The following is a 22024-nucleotide window of genomic DNA, read 5'->3' as shown; positions in this document are numbered from 1 at the left end:
ATGAATGTAATATGTTTAGTTCATAGCAGTGTGAGTGCAGGTTGCTACTACACTGAGTGAACCGTCAAGAACGGTTGTAAGAGGTTGTTTCCACTTCCAGTAGATTGCAGCATATCAATTCAGTCTCGAGAGAAACTCGATAGTCTGTCAAATGTGACTTCCACTCGCCGCTGATTCGGATCGCCCTGCATTAACTCAAATAGGGCATGTTGACAGGTGTACGTGGAAGATATCTAATTACGATTCACAAGAATTGCTACAAGAACTTTTATTATATTATTATTATTATTTATAATAAATGCAAGAAATTATCACAGGTTGGAAAGTCACGTGATGTACTGAACCAATCACAAAGCAACTGGAACCATTCCGGTATTGTGGCGCGATTGTGTTCATGGTGTTGCTCGATTTAATTGGCAAATTATGCGCGTTACGTGCCACGTGAATGTAATTAGTATATTTCTTGGTAGAAAGTAAATACTTATTCGTCGAAGTTTCTTTGATTAGGATAATTTTTTGTAACTAGCTGCTCAGTACAATATAATTACAATGAGATGCACGTGTTGGATACAATTGAGTGGGATGGTAATATATTATTTTAACCCTTAGAGAGATGTATTATTATGGTATTTAAATTTTATGTTAACTGCTAAAAAGTATTGTATTGTAATTTGTAGCGTACCTACATGTCATACAGGAAGAACAAAGCTAATTGTAGTTGGTAACCAAACGTATCCAAGTACCATATGCTTTTTCTACAAACTCTCTCACTCAATGGTACAGGAAATTCTTTTAAAAGTGGATTGTGTACTCAGTTTTCAAAGAATAGTTTACTTTATGGAACACCGAAGGTTCATCACCGTGTTCACAAAATCCCTCATCTACCAGAATACAGTTAGCACCATCGATTGTTATCTCTGGAAGGTCCATATTAACTTTTTCTCCCATCTACACCTAGGTCTTCCAGCGGTCTCTTTCTGGCCTCCCAACCAATACCATGTGAAACCCCTCCCTCATGTGTGCTACATGTTCTGCCCACCTTATTCTCCATTTAATCACTCTTAACAATATCAGGTGAGGAGTACAGGCCATGAATCTTCTCATTATGTAGTTTTCACCTTTATGTCTTCCTCCCTTTTCAGTCCAAATATCCCCCTCAACGCTGTTCTCAAAGACCCTCAATCTATGTCCTACAATCAAAATGAGAGACAAAGTCCGCAACAGATGTTTGTACGTGCTAGAACTGAAATCCAGTGTTAAATGGTTCATTCATTACCTTTTGTTGTAACAGATTTGCTTTGCCAGTTCTTTTATGCTTTTTTTAAATTGTGTTTAGAGTACAGTTTTCCATTCCTTTTCAGGGCTATGCCCCCTCTTATTGGCCACTTTTCTCTCCTTATGCTTGCAATTTGTAATCATATTCTTATGTTAGTAGTTTGATTTGATAAATTCTGCGCATACTTCAACAATTTTTATGTTTATGTAACTAATTATCTTACTATTTGATAGTGTATGTACAGGCTGTACCATTTAAAATGCAATCTGGCAATAATTATGTGTAACAAAAATGAAATCATAAGTAGGTCCACCCCTGTTTAATAGACTTTCCCAGCCTACTCCATGTTACTCGTGCCAAGGTTACCGTGGTTACTAGGCTGCTGCTTACAACAGATGCACAAAATATGTGCAGGTGTGAACATTCGTATTTATGAACACAATGTGTTCATTCTTGAACATTGCATGAAATGTTTTACTGCTGTTTGTGGAGCATTTAGCAATGTTTGTCCTGACAGGAAAGTAAGGAGTAAGACGATGTACCGAGTAAAAACATTTCAGAACACAGAATGTATTTGTATATATGAAGTGCTTATTAAGTGACAAAATGACTTTAGTCATATAAATTTCAAGCTTTACAACAGCTACGACAGTGGGGATCAATGAAAGGATTCATTATTGCCATCTGTTTCTGGTTGTGTTTTAAGTAGAACACTCACTCCATTCAGTTAAATTGTTATAAAATAGAAAAGTTTATTATAAATTGAATGTTAACATTTTCTGTCTATGAAAAATGTTTTTGTGAACTGGAATAAGGTTAGATTAAATTATGTTAGGTTAGGTTAGGTCTGGAGAGAGTAATTGGTTTCATAATGGATAGAACTATACGTAATATGAAAATTCAAAGCTGTAGTTCAGATTAAGTGTATATTATTTATAAAAGTAATTTCCTATATTTACAGAACTTTGTAAAAGTTTCTGCAGAGTGATTCATCTGTGAAGTTGCAAGCAGTTTTGCAAGGTTTAGCTCATAACAGAACGGCTGCAGAAGTTGACTGAAGGAGAATTATGCTCAGAAGTATTTGTGTTCACCTAGTAATTACATTTTTATGTATATATCTTTCCCCCAAGATGTTTTCAACCTTGTGTGAATCATTTATCTGTACATTAGACGGTACTGTAATTGAGTAGTGTGTTGTTTTTCTTATTCTTCTAGGAATCACTCTCCTGGACAAGGAATTGCAGAGACAGGTTGAGGCTAATCATGAAGATCTTCTTTCCTGAGAAACACTGGTTAGGGTGCTTCCTGTTATGCAGATACATCACACAAGGTAATGAATTAACTTAGAAAAACTTGTTGAATGAATGGACCTGCTTTATCTCGTCAATTCTACTACTGAAATGTCAGTACATCTCCTCGATTGCCAAGAAAGCTCTAGTGTACTTATAGACTCTGCTGTTGCGGCTTGTGTTTGTAGGCAGGAAAGTTGCTACTACACGTGTGTTCTTTGGGCACCGACGTCTTTTAATATTGGCTAACAGAAATCCTGTTACACGAATTGAAAGTGAATCGATACCATTCAATCTCGAACAGCACAGCTCATTGACAAAATCGATCCTGTACGACTTTCCCATGCATCCATCGCCATTGTCGCACAAATTTAAGAAATGATAAAAGAGGTCTTTGCAATCAGACTTCCTAATTTTTTTGTTTAGTGCTTCTTCTGTTAGAGTGCGCGTGTTTGTAATCTGACAATACTTGAAGAGCTACGTAGCAAGATAATCGTTATATATGGTAGCGGCTCGACATCTGTCGACTGTAAATAGAAATTTCTCAGTAGGAATAAGAATTATGCGACACATTACGTGCATACGGACTATTAGGATTACTTGACTTTTTTTTGTATTGTTGCACGTTGAAAAGCGACAATTTGCCTAAATGTTTTCGATGGTTTTCTTCACCGTAAATATTTATTCTGCATATATTGTTAAATATAGATATTTGAAGTTGTACCTTGACACATAATGACTGCGTAGGATGTATGCACAAACATCCCTATGCATAATTACGTTGTGAGGAAGTAAATTCTTAGTGATCGTGGCCGATTCCGCATTTCCTCCACCTCGCTACTTTGGTGCCTATGTACGATTTTATTACCAGCGTTATGACATAATAGAGTATTAATATTATTAACTTACCTGTGGCATGACAACCATACAAAATTTCAATGACGTCGGTCCATCCATTCTATATTTGTGAAATTCATGCACAGGACGCCATGTTGAACTGAGAGAATACCCCGTTTTGGTTGGGTTAGGTTAGGTTAATGGAGCATCTGTGCAGAAGGTGTTGCACTTTTTGAATATTTCACGTATAGGATAGTGTGTCATGTGCGTCACTTCCGTATTTATTTGTTGTAAGGGTTTCACATTCGTTACTTACGTGGATACCTTGTAACATAACTCCTGACGCTTGACGCAAACATGTCGATATGCACTTTTTTAGACCAATTGTTTATATTGTCGGCTGAGAGAAAAAAAATTGTGAAATACTTTAAATGATTTTATTTTATGTTTCATACATATAATGAAACGATCACATTTTACATATGTATTAAGACTGAGTGTAATTGATATGATTTATCAGTATCTCTCATTGTCTGGGAAGGGTTTGAATAGTTGGATTGGTTTGGATACACGTCTGTTCTGTGGAGGAGGCACAATCATACGGCGACTCTCCATTATTTCCAGCAGCTTGTCAATCTTAAATTCAAGACGATCGAACCTTGCTAAAATTTCATAAAATTCCGTTAGAGATATTGTTTCGGATCTGGGTGGCGGCAGCACTCTCACAACCTCTCTTGGCCCTCTTAGTAGTGGGGGAGAATTGGAGCCGTTAGGGTCATCTTCTGGGTCAGAATATGGGCCATTAGGGTCATCTTCTGGGTCAGAAAATGAGCAATTAGGGTCATCTTCTGGGTCAGAATATGGGCCCTTAGGGTCATCTTCTGGGTCAGAAGAAATAGTACTTTCCATTAAACGACGTGTCTTGGCTGCTGGCTGTTTGTCACCCATTTCCAACTCCAGCGGTGGTTGTGAAGTAGACTCAATCAGCCCTAACTCTTAAATCAAGTAGAATTATTACACATGTATAATATGCTGATATTAATAATATATCAAAATCAAATTTACACAGGCTGAGCTGCTGTATGTAGGTGATTGAACTTTTGATGTATTTTAAGTGCTACGAACACAATATTTTTCCTTTATAGGGACACGTTGTATGTCGAACGTTTTAGTTTCCAGTTGATTAATGTTAATCGTTCCTATGACTCTTTCTTCTGCACTAAATTATCCAACCGAATTCTATTTTGCGAATCAAATTTGAATTGATACCATTCACTCTCGAACAACACACCTTCACAAAATCAGCAATGAACAGGTTTTACTTTCAGCCGTAGACTGTGTTCACAGTATTTTAGGAAATAATAAAAGATGTCGTTTCAATCGGACTTCGTAATTCTTAGTTAAGTGATTCTTCCGTTAGAGCGATGTAGCGGGATAATCGATATATGCGATTGTAGCAGTTCGCCATCTGTCGACTGTAAATAGAATTACGAATGAGAACTGCACCTACATTCCCTGCGTAATAACTATGGGAATTGATAAAGTTTTTGAATGAAGCCTGTTCTATGGGGCATTAAGTTGCTAATGCACCTAAAATCATTGTCTTAAATATATATCGAGACATTCGCTACATGGGTATTTGCTTATGAATTCTATGCGGGATTTGGATATTCATAAGTTAATCTTTTGGTTATTAGACCGAACTTAAACATCCTTAACGCAGACATATTAATCTATCTTAGAATTCAGGTTAAATTTAAGTCGTGTAACTCCAATGCAGAATATTATAATTTAACCCACTGTTGTCGAAACTCGTCCAAATAATATTTAATAAATCTGTGTCTACTCTGTAGAAAACTAATTCTCCATTGCAAATATCACTTGGCAAATGCTGTTTAGGGAAATAATTACTGTTTATTCTAAGAATTATGTGAAACCCATAAATGTATTTTGTGCTAAAAACTTTGTTAGAACGTGTTTGACGTATTTAAGTTGAGATCCTGATGGAAATGGGTCCTCTTAAGTTACTACACTTTAAGCTGTGGACGATTTATATATCGTGTTTTCACGTAATTTTTTTAGTATTATAGATGGTACTGTGTACTGTAACTGGATAGTGTGACGTATGTGTACGTCTTATGGATTTACATGTAACATTATTACAAGCTAAAAAGTTTACTGATTCGAATAATTTAAATAGTCTGTAGAACATTAAATTTAACTTAAAATTATTCAAGGTCATTAGAGTTAATGTATGCAGGTTAGGTTTGGTAGATTGTGATTACACGAAGCTTCAGTATTGTCGACGTCTAACATCGCTGATGTAAGGAACTTATTCCTTTGCTTTTGACGTCGGCGTTCGTAAGATTTTTTTATATTCTTGCGATGAGGTGGAACCGTGTCTCTGTGGTACTGCTGATGCTAATGGACTCGTGGTCTATTTCCCATGTGAGACACGAGTGAATATGGGGCATCTGTGGATGATATTGACAGGGGAAAACAGAGGGACCCGGAGAGAGGAAACCCGCGCTACCGCAAATCCCACGTGGTTTTACGTAAGACATACATTTTTCATAAAGTGACCTGCTCATATGTCCTCTTTCTCTGCGTGTCTCTTGTTCTGTAAGTGACTGCACTCTGTTAAAGTGATGTGTACTTCGTAACATATCACGTTCCTGCGAACCGTATAAGAAGAGTTGGATCGTCTGTGTACCTTGGTCAGATTGTACAAGGAATAAGCAATCAAACAAACAAACAAACAAATCATTATTTTGCTTTTTTCATTACGCGGCTCATCCCACGTGGAAGTTGGTTAAGATAGTCATTTATTTACTTATGTCACTCTTAACCAAATCATGAGCATTGTATCTAGTTATAGCAGGTCGCTTTATCGACAGTTCTCTGTAGCTGAGTCGGCCAGACGTATTTAGTACGCAGTTTCGTCGACAGATGTCACTGTCTCTCCTCATTCACGAGCACAGTATACAACAATGTCCATTATCGGCACTCCTGTATATTATCTGTCGTGAGCCATTGATGATTCAACAATGCAACTGTCTTCTGATTGACTGGACACTGAAGTTAGGTTTTCCGTAGGTTTTACTTCTAAAATTAATTGGGTTGCACTGTAGAAAAGGATTCGATAATTTTCCAGGGATGTTTCTCTAAGAAGAACATTCTCTCTTCGCCGTTTTGTCATTTGGGATAAATTCCAAGGTCAAGTCTTCGCGTACTGGCCCTAAAAGTGGCCATTCCTGTTCTCCACTTCAGGGCTCTGTGGCTCTATTTCCTTTCGTCCTTCCAAGCTTCTTACTCAGCGCACCCATAGCCAATATATAAAAACGTCTACCTTGAAGATGAAGGTAACAAGTTTATGGACAAACTTATAAAAACCCTCCGTCACCACATGTTGTCACAGGCCAATGACTTCGACATGAAGAAATTAAGCTTTGTTCTGCAAGATCTTTGTTATCTCATTAAAGTTTTCCGTACAGAAATTATATATTTATAATCCAGAGACATCCGCATTGAATCTTGTCGGGGTTACCATCTGCACTGATCCGTGTTTTTACTCCGTATCTCCAGCCGAATATCTAAATAGGACATTGAAATAGGCCACGACTGCCTCATTCCAAATCCCTACCTACTTCTTATATCATTCGAATTTAGGCCAGTTAACTTATGCAGTTAAAACAGTGTTGTTTAATTATCAAAGAATCAGCTACCCAATTTGTAATCTGATACCCTGTTAAAAAAAACTCTGTAAAGAAAATTGTGGGTTGTATTCCGATTAACATTTTATCTACAAAAAACAAATTGTAATCCGCACTTATTCCACTCTTACGCGAGTGGAGCTCGAACACGTTGTCTTGATTCCGTTGACAGATTTACGAGTCCTGTGGGAGAACCAACCACGGAAATTGGAAAATCCAGCCTGCAACTCTGGATCAAATAAGTCGAAGAGGAATGTAATTGGAAAGTTAAGAGATTTGATTGCTTTCCTTCATATCAAGAGTAATGTAATCGTCATTTTTTTTTCTTCGAGTTATGCCAAGGATGGGGGGGGGGGACAACAGAATTACAATCCGTTCATGACACGAAAACCCGTTCGCAGAGAATAAAGCTGTGATCAAAGTCTGCAGTTTCCAAACGAGGTTAATACTGTCGGGGGGGGGGGGGGGGGTTGAATAAACTTTGAATTACGTCTCATCATTCACTATTATTTATTTTCTTACTCGAAATAGTTTGTTACTTAAATACAGATTTTGTCTGTCATTAATTTATTACTTATAACCTCAAATCCTCACGCTCCCGTCATGTTTTTATATTCTACAAAAATTACCTTAACAAAACTTATATATTTTTTATATTTACATAATTTAATTGCCTATTTTAAGTGATTGGCGCTCCTACGTGTTTAAGTTCGCGCGTCCGCCATGTTGTTATACACGGACAGACACGCAGAGAGAAACGATCAGACCTATATGCGTTAATTTTGTGAACATGGGACAAAGTATAGTTAAATAAAAACAAAACTAACAATTAATATATGCTCAAATAAACAATAAATAAATTAAGGAACGAAAAATGAAAGAAATTCAGCTGTAGTGCGAAATATAGACGGATGTTTTCAATTGTTTAATTTTAACCGTCTAATCACAATAAAATATTTTATTAAATATTAAAATATTATTACTACAATTAACATTCAATATTTAAAATATATTAATATATATTTTAAATATTGAATGTTAATATTTTATTGTGATTAGACGGTTAAAATTAAACAATTGAAAACATCACAATATGACGCAACATTATCATCTCACGGATGTTTTCAAGTAAGATAATATATTAGTTGTTATGCGGGACTGTATAACATAAACATATATAAATAGGTCGTATATATGCCGTATTGTGTGAATGTCTTTTACGATAATGTAGAATTGCGGGATAGCACGTGTTTTTGCCCAGTTACTTTTTAAATATCGATGAGTATAAATTTGATTACGTAATTCCATTCTCTCTCTCTTTCTGTCTCCAAAATGAAATGTCTCACGTTCGTGATTGGCCAGACTGCTCGCAGGGAGTCTGTCTGTCGACGAGGTTAGGTTATTTATTGAATATAAGACGTCACTTTCGTTTCATAACACGTAGTAAATGAGCACAGAAAGATTTGCGGAGAGGGAGGGGACAAATTGAGTGACACTGGGTAATAAAAGTTCCGAAATTGTGTTCTGAGCAGTAAAATTCAAAAGAAACCTTAATATAAACTCATCTAGTGACACCAAAGTCGAATAGTTTAATTCTGAAATAAGAGAGAAAAAATTACCTTCTCGCGTGATATTTTATCATCCGGAGGAAAATCTTGAATTGTGCGTTTGAAACTTAGTTTACGAACTTTGTTAATGGAGTTGTTAACGAGAAGAGGAGAGAGACGCGTGGGATGAGGTGGCTTTCGGTTGGGAATTTACGTGCTCTGTTTGCTCAGTCGTTATTTCGGATTGACTTCTTGCGAATTCAACGCGACGTAGAATGAAATTTCATACAGCGTCTTAGTAACCACGTTCAGATTACTGTAATTCTGGGTCACAACCACATTACCATCTTCTATATATAAAAAGTTATTCTGGAATTTGTAAAAAATTAATTTTCTGAATAGGGTCTTCGTAATTCTTACTCTCCCCTAATATTTTTAAGGGTGAAATTGGTGGATATGCAAGGATAGCATAAACAGAGACACGTACGAAGTAATGAAGCGAACATTCAACTTGTAAAACCCAGACGTAGTTTTGCAGGATAATATTAAAGTAGATCTAAAACATAATAATGTAGTGTTGATTGGATTAATCTGGCTTAGCGAAGGGACAGATATTGGGCTTGTGTGAACATGGTATTGTGCCTTTAGGTTTCATGAATGACGAGGGATATCTTCAACTCCTGAGGTATTATTAAATTCTCAAGAAGGTTTCTGTGTCTGCTGATACTTTGTGGTATTATGTGTGGACACGTAAGTAAAATCAAAGAAGAATTAAGTTGACTTTCTGGGACAGCTTGTTCATAGGACGAATGAAAGGAGTAAATGTTGAGGTTAGGCTGACTTAAAATGCTTCGTACTTGTATGCTCTGGCTACAAGACGAAGTTTAAATAAAATTTTCCAGAAGGATGGAAAGGTGTTGTCTCGGATCCCATCTGCTCTACGAGTAGGTACGTCATTAGCGAAATCTGTTGCTTGTGTCGGAAACAAATTAAGTGTCACACATCAAACTTAAGTTTAAGTTTACTTCATTAAATTCTACGGACGTCTCGAGATGAGAGCGAGGGGTAGAGGATGCTGGATGCAGAGGCGAGATGTGACGTCATGTACTTGTGCAGATCGACAACAGCGCCCTCATCTGAAGCATTACTGTCACGTGTCCTTCAAGTTAACGCTTGTAGCGTGTTTAAGGGTTCATATGAATTTGAATTTAAGATTTATAATCGTGGATGCCTCCATCCATCTCTTGTTCTTGGCGGAGTGAGACAATCATAAATAAAGGGACATTTTTCGACTGTGTATGAGAGCAGGGTCCTGAGGAGAACAACGTAAGTGGGCGAAAATAACATAAGGGAAATAGAGGAACTGTTTAATGACGAGATTCATCAATAACTGAAAGTGGGTTCTCAGGACAACGGACATGAAGATGGCTGACTTCTGGGATGTCGAAACGCGTAGTCTGATAGGTGCTGACCGACGATTAAGAAGAGATTACTGCCTCCATCATCAGGGCGAATTTTATTAATGATACGAGGTGGGTGTGACGTGCTGTACTTATCAGGAAATCAAAAATACGTGCTAGATACTGTTTGGGATGATTCGACTTTATTTTTTATTATTTAGTGTTCTGTCTGACGACAGGTCCATATGAACAGGATCCTTCCATCCTTTTCTCGGACTGGGACCTGTTCATATACGTTCTTGGCAGATGATCCAGAAGTGGTTTGCCATTGCCTTCTTCTGTGTGTGTGAATGGAGTAATTGTTGGGATGCCACGGAGGAAAACTCCGTGTTGCCTAGACCACGGCCTTGCCCAACACAAGTTATAAATTCGGGCACCGCCGGGAATCGAACCCGAGACCCCCCAGGATTACAAGGCCAGCGTTCTAACCGCTAGACCACCGTTCGACTTACAAGATCATAATATTCACTCGTTATCAGAGCAATATAGAGCAGGGGTTCTAATTCAGCAGCCCGCGTACGTTTGTGATATTGTGTGTTGGTTAGCAATAGTTAAACTGATATGAGAATATCCATTTTTTGGTTTTCTCATCAGTTTTTGACAGCATCCATACTCTCGCTGTGCTCAGTTAACACTACAGTGATTTACTCTCGTGAGATAACCTTGTTTTTCGCTTGTCGATAAAGAGGAGTGAATGTGGCCTCAGTACTAGAAAGTTTTGTGAACCCCTGACCTGCAGGGTAGACATATTGGGTCTTAGGAGATCGTAGTTTGATCCAAGTTCATGTGAAACGAGAGGTTCAGGTGAAAGTCGTATGAGCCTACATTTTAAGTCGATGCATTATTCAAGTCGAGTAATTGTATCATATTTCGTATTTCCATACGTTCAGTTCATGGACGCGTCTGTATCCTATTAAAATGTTGTAAGAACTGAGGATTGTGTCATCTCGACTCTGACAAGAATCCTAATAAGAACAGATGTTAAATAAAAGTTAAAGTGTGTTTCATTCGGTTTTACATCGCGTCTTGGAGGATTAATTTCCCCTAGGAGGAAAATAAGCTGAGAAGTTGAACTGACAGGAAAAGAAAATTTTCCAAAATGATTCTGACACGTAGGACACTGGTTTAAGTCCGTACATACAAATTTTTGGACAAGTATCTGCGTTGAAAATTATTAAAAATCGTGTAAGTAAATAGATTAAACACTTTTGCAGTCCGTACGTTTGTGGTCCTCTGGGATTATATAATTGACAACGTCCTTTAAGATTTGTGCTTGATTTTGTGTGTCATAAGGTGTTTTAGAGTTAGTAGTGGCGTTCGCGAGTGGTATTTCGAGGGAGGGGGTCCTTCCACGTACCATGAAAACATAAAACGAAAAACAATTCCATAAGAAAAGTCATTAGATGTAAAGAATGGCCGCTGTGAGATTACAGGACATCTCTGAGTTCCTGGTTGCTTAAAGGAGATAGCAAGAAAGAAAGAAAGAAAGGATGTAAAAAGAAGAAACATTGAATCTTAACAGAAGTTTTTGTTAGAAAAAAATGTTGGGGACATTTAACTTGTCAGACTCAAACGTAGATGAGGGGATGATATTAAAACTGATTTAACAGAAATATATGAGTTAAGAGATTAATTAACGTTGTGGATGGACAGTTCACTGGATATTTTACTTGAACTTCATGTGTGAAAACTTGCATGTATTCGCCAACACGCATCGTTACCATGTGTTGGCCTCGTGTGGCTTTTATAATTTTGTTTTTTGTTCGCCGAAATTGTCTTTTTTTTTTCCTAACTCTCTGCTTCTACATGACGAGCCTTTTTTTTATTTCAAACGAAATTCAGTGCACTATAATTTTACTGCGGAAATAAATTGGATGTTAAATAAATATGATAACATGGGTAAAATATATTGTGCCCAGTTTTTAGCTCGTCTTGTTCGTGGTTTCGAATCGTTACGTGTATGAAACGTTGCATTATCTCAGTTTATTTGTTCAACTGACGGGCGTACACGGGAATGTGAGAGGAGGCGGTTAATGCACTCCTGTCAGCTAAGAAACGTGTGTGTCCTGAAATGTATGGAGTTTCAGAATGATAAACTTCAATTCATGTGTTTCAAACGCCAATTTAATTTCCGTTCGGGGAAAAAAAATGTATTTTAGAATATATTACAGTTGTTATTCATGTGCATTTACTAGTTCAGAGTATTATATGTTGTGTCATATAAGTGATTGGTCAGAGTTCCATTATTTTTAAACTTTAATTTCCTTTGAAGCTTCCATTTATCTTGTTTCCTCACACACGTACTGCAGAATACGTGAAATAAATAAATTCATTATTATGGCGATAAAATCAAGGATGGTGAGATGGGCAGGACGTGAAGCACGAGTGGGAAATATGGAAAATTCGTACAAAATATTCCGGAAAACTATAACCTTTAAAAGGACAGCCGCTGGCTTGAGTGTTGTAACAGTTTGGTAACTATCAGCGTATCGGGGAATATCTGAAAAATGTAGTAATTATACCGTAACTATGCGTACCTTTCTCTTTATAATAAACCACGAAAATTCGTTTGAAAAAGAAAGTTTTGTTACCACGAAGATTTTGAATAAATATGAATTAAAGGTTTATAATAAAGTCTTGTAGAAGGGAAGTTTATTTAACACCGTCAACTAATCAGGGCTACCACTTTCTGCAGGAGAATAAAGCTTCTTTAATTTTTAAGCCAAAAAATAGTTTACACGAATAGTTTGGGCTTTTTAATGTACACCTATGCTGTTTTATATTTTCGACCATTATTTCTGGTAAAAGCGAACACTTTTTTTAGTTTTGAAGTTCTGAATACCATAAAAGCTTAGGAGTGAGGGAGGGACGTGGTATTATTTAGGAATGAAGTTATATTTCCTTGTGTCCGGTGCAGAATTAAACTAATCGTGTAGGATACGCTGGCTAGGCATCCACGAGCCATGCGGGAACTGCGAACTGACAAATCATTTTCTATTCCCAGATCGGATTCTCCTGTTAAAAAACTGCAGCTAGATTCCAGTGTAACGCAGAATACCGAACTAACGCTTACGCTTATTGTATTTCTCGTTATACGTTTACGGATAGAGTTTCGAACAGTTAAACTCTGACAATTCTTGTATTGTTATCATGTACTTTAATTGTGTACGGGAACTGGCACGAGATGTTCTAGTTTTCAGCTGGATATTTCTGTTTTTTCTGTCCCGTTCATAAATACTTGATTGTTCGATTCAGCGAATGAAAACGTAGGAGACATTGAGAAACTGAGTGTAAGGAGTGAGTGGCGAGTGAGTGGCTGGGTGATTAAGGAGTGAGTGGCGACTGGCTGGGTGATTAAGGAGTGAGTGGCGAGTGAGTCACTGGGTGATTAAAGAGTGAGTGGTTGGATGATTAATGAGTGAGTGGCGAGTGTGGCTGGGTGATTAAGGAGTGAGTGGCGACTGGCTGGGTGATTAAGGAGTGAATGGAGAATGCGTGATTGGGTGATTAAGGAGTGAGTGGCGAGTGAGTCACTGGGTGATTAAAGAGTGAGTGGTTGGATGATTAATGAGTGAGTGGCGAGTGTGGCTGGGTGATTAAGGAGTGAGTGGCGACTGGCTGGGTGATTAAGGAGTGAATGGAGAATGCGTGATTGGGTGATTAAGGAGTGAGTGGCGAGTGAGTCACTGGGTGATTAAAGAGTGAGTGGTTGGATGATTAATGAGTGAGTGGCGAGTGTGGCTGGGTGATTAAGGAGTGAGTGGCGAGTGTGGCTGGGTGATTAAGGAGTGGGTGGCAAGTGTGGCTGGATGATTAAGGAGTGAGTGGTTGGATGATTAATGAGTGAGTGGCGAGTTTGGCTGGGTGGTAAAGGAGTTAGTTGCGAGTGGGTGGCTGTGTGAATAAGGAGTGGGTGGGTGAGTGAACGAGTGTAGGTGAGAATGAATGAGTGGGCAGATAAGGATGGGTGGTTGAGTGAGTGAGTGTGAAAGAGGAAAATGTGATATGAGTGTGCTACTCTAAGAACGAGTTAGGTGGGCGAGAGTGTGCGTTAAAAGTAGTGAGAGGAAGTGGAAATGATGAGTGGGTAATGGGTAAGTGGTTTTGTACGTGTGAAAGTGAGTGACTGGCAAGCAAGTGGAATGGTTCATTTAAGACATTTCGCGGCTTGTAAGGCGTTCTCAAAACTCTTACGTCGCCATGAAAAGTTGAGAATCCACTTTTTTTTATTGTGGTTTGACAGTCGTGTGATATATGAACTTGGCGCTTTCGTTGTACGACGCTCAGCGTTGCTCAGTTTTCGCGTTTTAAATGTGTATGACTACAATAAACACGCTGCCAGAACAACCAGCTCAAGTTTTAATTGCGTGCTGTCAGGTCCAGACGGTTTTAAGGACTCTCTCCGGCTGGTGCGATGGAGCTCGTCTTTCAGAAAATGTTCAGACCGAGTGTGAACAGAACTGCAGGGGTTGCCGTCCCTAGGAAACTGTATGAAGGTCGGCACTCATTTCTGTAAGGAGGTAGTGAATGGTTGTTCCATTTGCGTTAAACTAGAGCGTTCGGGGATAAGCCGCGTCGAATACTGGAAGATATCCAGGGTTTCGGCACGCAATGCAGGTGCTGTCTTCAGGTCGAATATGTGTGTTGGTCCTCTTATCCCCAGGCTGTTTGGAGCAAACAGTGAAGCGAAAGATTATCTATTTCCGTAATGAAATAAAATAGTGGCAGCTCGTTCGGTTTGACATTATTTTATAATATAATTGAATTCTATTCATGACGTATCTAAGGTTCCTGTCTCTTACGAAGAGTCTGGGAGGATTTGTTCGTTCTTCAGCCCAATCTTTTCTTATTTATTGGAGTGTGGCGTCAGTCGCCGTGAAGTTATTTTCGCACGTAATTTAGTTCGTAAAGGATTTTTTAAATTTTTTTTGTACGTTATCAGTTCGATTTGCAAATTTAATGCTACAATAAATCGTATTACTGTTAAACACACACAAAAAAGGTACATTCCCGTTGAATTTGACGGGTCATAATACGCTGGTTTCTATGTAATGCTGCGTTGTGGTTGGACAGTTTGTCACATTAGCTAACATCGCCGCCATAAGGCTTTTAGTAAATATTGACAAACATTAGCGCATATTATATCATCCGCATATATTGACAGATAAATCCATTGCGTTACATGTGTGCACATGTTCAGATTTATTGCTGCCGATTTTGTTTTCAAATTGTAATTTCGCCTGTAATGGCCGGTAAAAATATGAATTATGGTTATTAGCGATCTAATTCGTAAATTGATAAACCCCGATGGAGGGGGTCTTAACATAGAATTTTTTGGGGGGGAAACAATAACGTTGCATCGAAAGATATGTAACGCGCCAAAACAACCGAAAATACATCAGTCATCTGTTCACGTCCAGTTATGAATTAATGAAAATTAAAATTTTATTAAAATTGAGCCAAAACACGCCTGATTTATGAATTTTTTTTTTTCATGTTGATGGTGTCGATATTTTTATTTAGGGTAGTAACGCTGTTCTTCGTAACGGATAAGGCGTTAAATAAAGAGTCTAAATCCTGAAATTTGTTCAAAACTTCTCGCGTCTATATTTGTGTTCCATTTCTCATGCACAAGGCTGCAGTTATTATTGAATTTGCCTTAGAATTTGGAAACGTTTGGTTTACTTTCGTATTTAATTCGATGTAAACATAGTTCTCTGTTGCAGTATTGTTCCGTCACTTCTTGTGTATCTAATTTGACATTCGTAATTGATCATTGATAAATCGGAACTCAGTTTTCACTTCGCTGCTCCTGGCTGGTAATTCTGTAATGTCCGTAATGCTACTTTGTTGTTTTCATGGAGAAAATCTTGCAGCTCTTGGCGGTGAATCATGCAGCTCCTGCCTGAAGCCAGGGAATGACAGTTGCGTTCCCCTTTGTCAGTGAACACACTGTATAATGACTGATATATGACTTTGGGTTGTGTGACTTTTGGGATGTACAGTATTTTAGACTAAACATTTATGGACCCAGTTTATCAAAGAAATGAGTAAGCACGTGTTTGGATCTCGTTAAGAAGGACCTAACGTCAAACGTAATTTGTATACACTTAGGCCCTTCTTATCGATCAAACATGGAATTACTCCGCCTTCAGCAGCCAGACTAGTGGCCTCAGAGTTAATAAATTAAAAATCTAAACATGTGTGTAGTTTAGCCGAAGGATTTACGCCTAATTCCAGGAAATCCAGTAGTTTCATGTGGTGTATAAAATTGTAGGAGCTTCCTAAACGGAAAGCTGGGTGTGTTTTTGTTGATGTGAAGTAATTTACGTTGCCACGGCTGTATAAAATGGCTGTTTACAGCGTCATCCATGTATTTAGTTGGACGTGGTGCTCGTACTATTCGCTGGCTCTTAATTTCGCGCGTTTTGCCAGCTAAACCTTACGTGTGCGTGATATTAACATGCAGAACTGTGTGGGTCCTGGCAAGTGTCCAGAACAGACGCTAATGTGGCATTACCTTATCAGTGGCGTTCACGGCGCGTCCATTGTCAAAGTTGAACGCAACTGTTAACTTCCCAGCTGCCGGCATGGACTGCGTGACCTTCCGGCCAGGCAGTACAAGGTTTTTATCCGATGGGATTCAAGTATTATTTATTTATTTAGTGTTCTGTCTGACGACATGTCCATATGAACAGGATCCTTCCATCCTTTTCTCGGACTGGGACCTGTTCATATACGTTCTTGGCAGATGATCCAGAAGTGGTTTGCCATTGCCTTCTTCTGTGTGTGAATGGAGTAATTGTTGGGATGCCACGGAGGAAAACTCCGTGTTGCCTAGACCACGGCCTTGCCCAACACAAGTTATAAATTCGGGCACCGCCGGGAATCGAACCCAAGACCCCCCAGGATTACAAGGCCAGCGTTCTAACCGCTAGATCACCGTGGCTATGAGACCGATATGTCTGCGGAAAATATCAGATCATAGGCCTGATACAGGCAAAGCATAGGCAACTGAAGACGCCTATACTTTGAGTGTAAAGTGCTGCACGCCACTGAAACAAGCTTGCTTGTTTGGCGATGTTCTCAAATTAATTACCACGCTGTGCCACTGATACTCCCGACGCCTCAACTAGAGCTGCCAAGTAGTAGGTTACATTTAATTCAAGAGGAGAGACTTGATTTTCTATGTTTTGTCGTGAAATAATTTTACACGAAGGGGGCCCGAACATGAATTTACGTGTGAAATATTAGACGCGGAATTGACAGCTTGCAACATCTTGCGAATTAAGCGCGAATGGAAACTGTGTAAATGTGATCGGTGCAGAACAAGACTGTTTCGAGATGTGTTAAGTCACTAGTCGCAAAGTAAAATTTGTAAAATTTGATGTGAATAGGTTTGTAAGTAATTTAACATATCGTACCAAGGGCCCAAGGAAGTATCCGTTAACTAACACAGATAAAATTAAAGATAACTTTAGAGATGATGCAAATTAGGAATCTTCATAACCACATAATCCTCAGTGGTAACTATACGTACCATCTGCTTTAACAATTATAATTTTGCATTTTGTATTTATGAGTTTTGTATGATTCTCTGTGTAAACAGCGATTATTTCCTTAAACAGCGTTAACCAGTTGATCTTCGTAATGGTGAAGTGTGGTGTTTTCTTCGCGGTACGGACTGAATTCGTAAGTTTCATTTGAAAGAGCTTCGGCTCCAAAGGTTAATTACCGTTTTAGTCGTATTATTTCCTTAAACAAGGTTAACCAGTTGATCTTCGTAATGGTGAAATGTGGTGTTTTCTTCGCGGTACGGACTGAATTCGTAAGTTTCATTTGAAAGAGCTTCGGCTCCAAAGGTTAATTAGCGTTTTAGTCGTATTATTTCCTTAAACAAGGTTAACCAGTTGATCTTCGTAATGGTGAAGTGTGGTGTTTTCTTCGCGGTACGGACTGAATTCGTAAGTTTCATTTGAAAGAGCTTCGGCTCCAAAGGTTAATTAGCGTTTTAGTCGTATTATTTCCTTAAACAAGGTTAACCAGTTGATCTTCGTAATGGTGAAATGTGGTGTTTTCTTCGCGGTACGGACTTAATTCTTAAATATTATTTAGATTAGCTTCAGTTTCGGACATGCATGTGTAATGAACCTGCTTGATACTAGATTGACTGTGAAGAATAGCAGGAGATGTAATTAGACCTGTGAGTTGTAGTTGCTAATGCAGTCAGCTCAGTTCTGTCTGCTTAAATTGACTTCGAGACTGTCAGCATCATTTTAGTAAACAATAGTTGCACGGTGTCTGTTCACAAGTGAGTAAACATGTCTTAGAGACTAGGTTTCTCTTGCCTAATGGCTGTTGACTCGCCTGCATCATCGTGACGCTTTGTTAGAATTATTGTTGCTTTCTTTGTAAAACAAAAGTTTTTGGCATTTTAGTTACAAGCCTTGACAAAATTAATCCTGTGTCATTATAAGACATTTAAAATCTACGAGGAAATCATGTTAAAACCTAATTTAATATGTCGAATTTTGTGCATGCCTAAATTCAGTGTCTGTTTATTCAGGCACGCACTTACATAATAAATAAATCTCATTCGAAAGTTGATTGAAGTATAGAGTTTTATTATAATAAATAGTTAATTTGAGGAGCGGTTTAAAGTTGAGGTACGAACGGATTTTTTTAAGTATTATTTAGACGAGTTTCAGTTTCAAAGGGGATATTAGTTTATATTAACAACTTATTCTCTCTCATTAGTGCAAAGAACGCGGACTGATGGTGTTAGAAAATTGCTCGCTGAGGAGAATATTTGGGTTTGAGAGAGAGGACGTAAGAAAATATTGCGTAATGAGGAAATTCAGAATTTAATGCTTCATCAGATTTTATTAGGACGATAAAATTGAGAAAACCGAGGTGAAGAGGACATGGAGTGGAATGGAAGGAACAGGAACTGCGTTCCAAGTTTCAGTCGGAAAATGGGGAATGAAGAAATTAAATGGGATATCCAGGTGTTCACTGCGGGCTCTCGCACTGAAGAGAAATAAGGTGTTATTTTGTGGACTGAATTTGTCAAGTAGCAGGTTCTTGTGGACGCAGTAATGAACTTTCGTGCTCAGTAAGAACGATAATTTTTTTAACAATATCAGGGTTTTTGTTCATTTTTTATTTATTTAGTGTTCTGTCTGACGACAGGTCCATATGAACAGGATCCTTCCATCCTTTTCTCGGACTGGGACCTGTTCATATACGTTCTTGGCAGATGATCCAGAAGTGGTTTGCCATTGCCTTCTTCTGTGTGTGAATGGAGTAATTGTTGGGATGCCACGGAGGAAAACTCCGTGTTGCCTAGACCACGGCCTTGCCCAACACAAGTTATAAATTCGGGCACCGCCGGGAATCGAACCCGAGTCCCCAGGATTACAAGGCCAGCGTTCTAACCGCTAGACCACCTCATCTTATTATTATTTAGTGTTCTGTCTGACGACAGGTCCATATGAACAGGATCCTTCCATCCTTTTCTCGGACTGGGACCTGTTCATATACGTTCTTGGCAGATGATCCAGAAGTGGTTTGCCATTGCCTTCTTCTGTGTGTGAATGGAGTAATTGTTGGGATGCCACGGAGGAAAACTCCGTGTTGCCTAGACCACGGCCTTGCCCAACACAAGTTATAAATTCGGGCACCGCCGGGAATCGAACCCGAGTCCCCAGGATTACAAGGCCAGCGTTCTAACCGCTAGACCACTCATAGTTTTATGGATTTTCCCGACGATTTCATGATGATGCACAATCTTTTCCCTTTGCTAATATATTTTATTTTTTATGTGTTGGTGTGAAGCTCAGGGATTACTATATGAGACCCCTAAGGTCTGTTCTTCGCTCCGACTTCACAAACAACGCGGTTGATCGCATCGGAAACCAATAGCCAACACAGGACTGACGGAAGATGGTCCCTGCTGTTGGGGATGCCTAGATTCGCGGCGAATGAGTTTACTGAACTGAAACTTGGGAGGGGCGATGTATTGTACTTGGTTGTGAAATATTGACTGATAATTCTGCAGATGGACATTGAAGGACTAGTAGGAGGATATTTTTGAATGATAAATAGAATCGCAATTTGGAAGCTGAGTTAAGAAAGGGGGCGAATAATTAGAGGAAAGAGGGATGGGATAAACGTGGCAAGATCCGAAGGTGAGGAGAGTGGGTAGGATGTGTAAAGAGATAAAAGAAAGATGCTGTGATGTAGAACGACGGAATCTGTTTTCAAATATGAGAAAGGATGTAATTAATTCTTTAATGCGACGTGAACCTGGAGTGGGGGGTGCTATTCAAGAAATGTGAGGAAGATGTATTGACGATAAAGGCGTTTTACGTAGTATATTATTAAAATGGTCGGAAAAGTGGAATTGCAGAGAACAGATTCCGAGTACAAAATGGACTATTATTCATAAATAGATAGCTAATAAGAGAATAATTAATCGTATTAACTTTATAGAATTAGGCTGCGTAGAAGAACATTTGTAAAATTGACGTTAAATGAACAATAAAATCAAAAATCAGTGACGTATAATTTGAAATGGTGAACGTGGAGCAGAATTATAGTTGTAACAATAAATATTGTACATTAGGAGAATAGAGCCTCTAGAACTGTGAACCGAAAAATCTGTCTTGTGTATAGAAAAGTCGATATATGATTGAATGGTCTTTTTTCCGCGGACAAACATTACCACTCGAACGTACCATGAAGCGATACACTGCTGTTTTCCGCATTAATTTAATTTCAGTTAAACAAAATGGTTAATTTAAAACGTGTCGTGCCTTCAGGACGTTAAATGTAGAATCGTGCTAAGAAGCTGGCATATTTATTCTATAAACGAAATACACGAGAACGAGAAATTCTGCTAAGAGATCATGCCTCGACATCCTTTGAGATGTTTCCGCCGGAATGAGTTTTTGGGAAATTAAAATTATAAACTAAAGCTCATGGAATTTTAGTGTGGACCTCCACACAGAACGATCACTTGTACAACTTTCAGGATATCATTAAAATTCACACATAAGACGTATTAGAAAAAGACTTTAACGGAATGAGCCAACATATTTGTTAGTTTCATTTATTTTGTTTATTCTAAACAACCCTTCGAGTATCTGTTTCAAATCACAAAAGAATGAACCTTTGCTTACTAGCAAACAACGATGGTCATATTTTGTTTTAAAACAAATATTCTGAAACAGAGTTCAGTGAAACCTTTTTCTCTTACCTGCTTCACTAACAGTTCATTTTGAACTAACGGGGTTTAGTATTATTTTCACTTTAAACAGAAATTATTTCCTTAAACAGGGTTAACCAGTTGATCTTTGTAATGGTGAAGTGTTGTGTTTTCTTCGCGGTACGGACTGAATTCTTTAATCTTATTTATACGAGCTTCGGCTTCAAAAGTGTTGGTAGAAAATCTTTCATTTCCAATATGAAACTTTTTACGAAATTTAACATTCGAATAAGATCATATCGTGATTTTTCCCACGGATTCCATGTTGTTACTTGATAAAATTGGTGCACTGTGTAACTACAGCAATGATAAGCATGTTACAGTATTACCACTACTCAAAAGGCAAATGAATTCGAGCAGAAGGAATTGAGAAAATGTTTGCCTTGTTTATATTCGGGATATTTCTTTATAACTGTCATCACTTTTGAGGTGAAGTGTACTTTCGACTTTGCCTCGTAGTTGGGGGTAAAACAAATGAGGAATAAGTCACATTTTTTTTTTTTTGGAATTATTTCGTGACTCATTTTTATTTCCATAATACGCAACGTAATTTCTGTAGTCAGTAAATCACAAACAATTCCCCAGTGTTAACTTGTAGACTACGCAGTCGACCGAGGACATTTCAACCGAGAT

At 38.3% G+C, this 22024-nt stretch overlaps 1 protein-coding gene across 2 annotated transcripts in view; it reads left to right on the top strand.

Moving 5' to 3' along the window:
* Positions 1–361: 361 nt before the first annotated feature.
* The window catches only part of LOC110831711 (protein O-linked-mannose beta-1,2-N-acetylglucosaminyltransferase 1), a 97048-nt gene continuing 75385 nt past the window's right edge, over positions 362–22024 (top strand). For both annotated transcript variants that reach the window (XM_087349353.1, XM_087349354.1), the window contains exons 1-2: positions 362–585; positions 2492–2606. The gene's annotated coding sequence lies outside the window, so the exon portion shown is untranslated. The remainder of the gene's footprint in view (positions 586–2491; positions 2607–22024) is intronic.

Source organism: Zootermopsis nevadensis, unplaced genomic scaffold, assembly GCF_977971745.1.
Source record: "Zootermopsis nevadensis isolate Lab colony 2312 unplaced genomic scaffold, Znev_1.0 Znev_ptg000016l, whole genome shotgun sequence".
In the NCBI taxonomy this organism is placed as follows: domain Eukaryota; kingdom Metazoa; phylum Arthropoda; class Insecta; order Blattodea; family Termopsidae; genus Zootermopsis; species Zootermopsis nevadensis.
The sequence above is the reverse complement of the archived record's forward strand: the minus strand, read 5'-3'. Positions and strand labels throughout refer to the sequence as shown.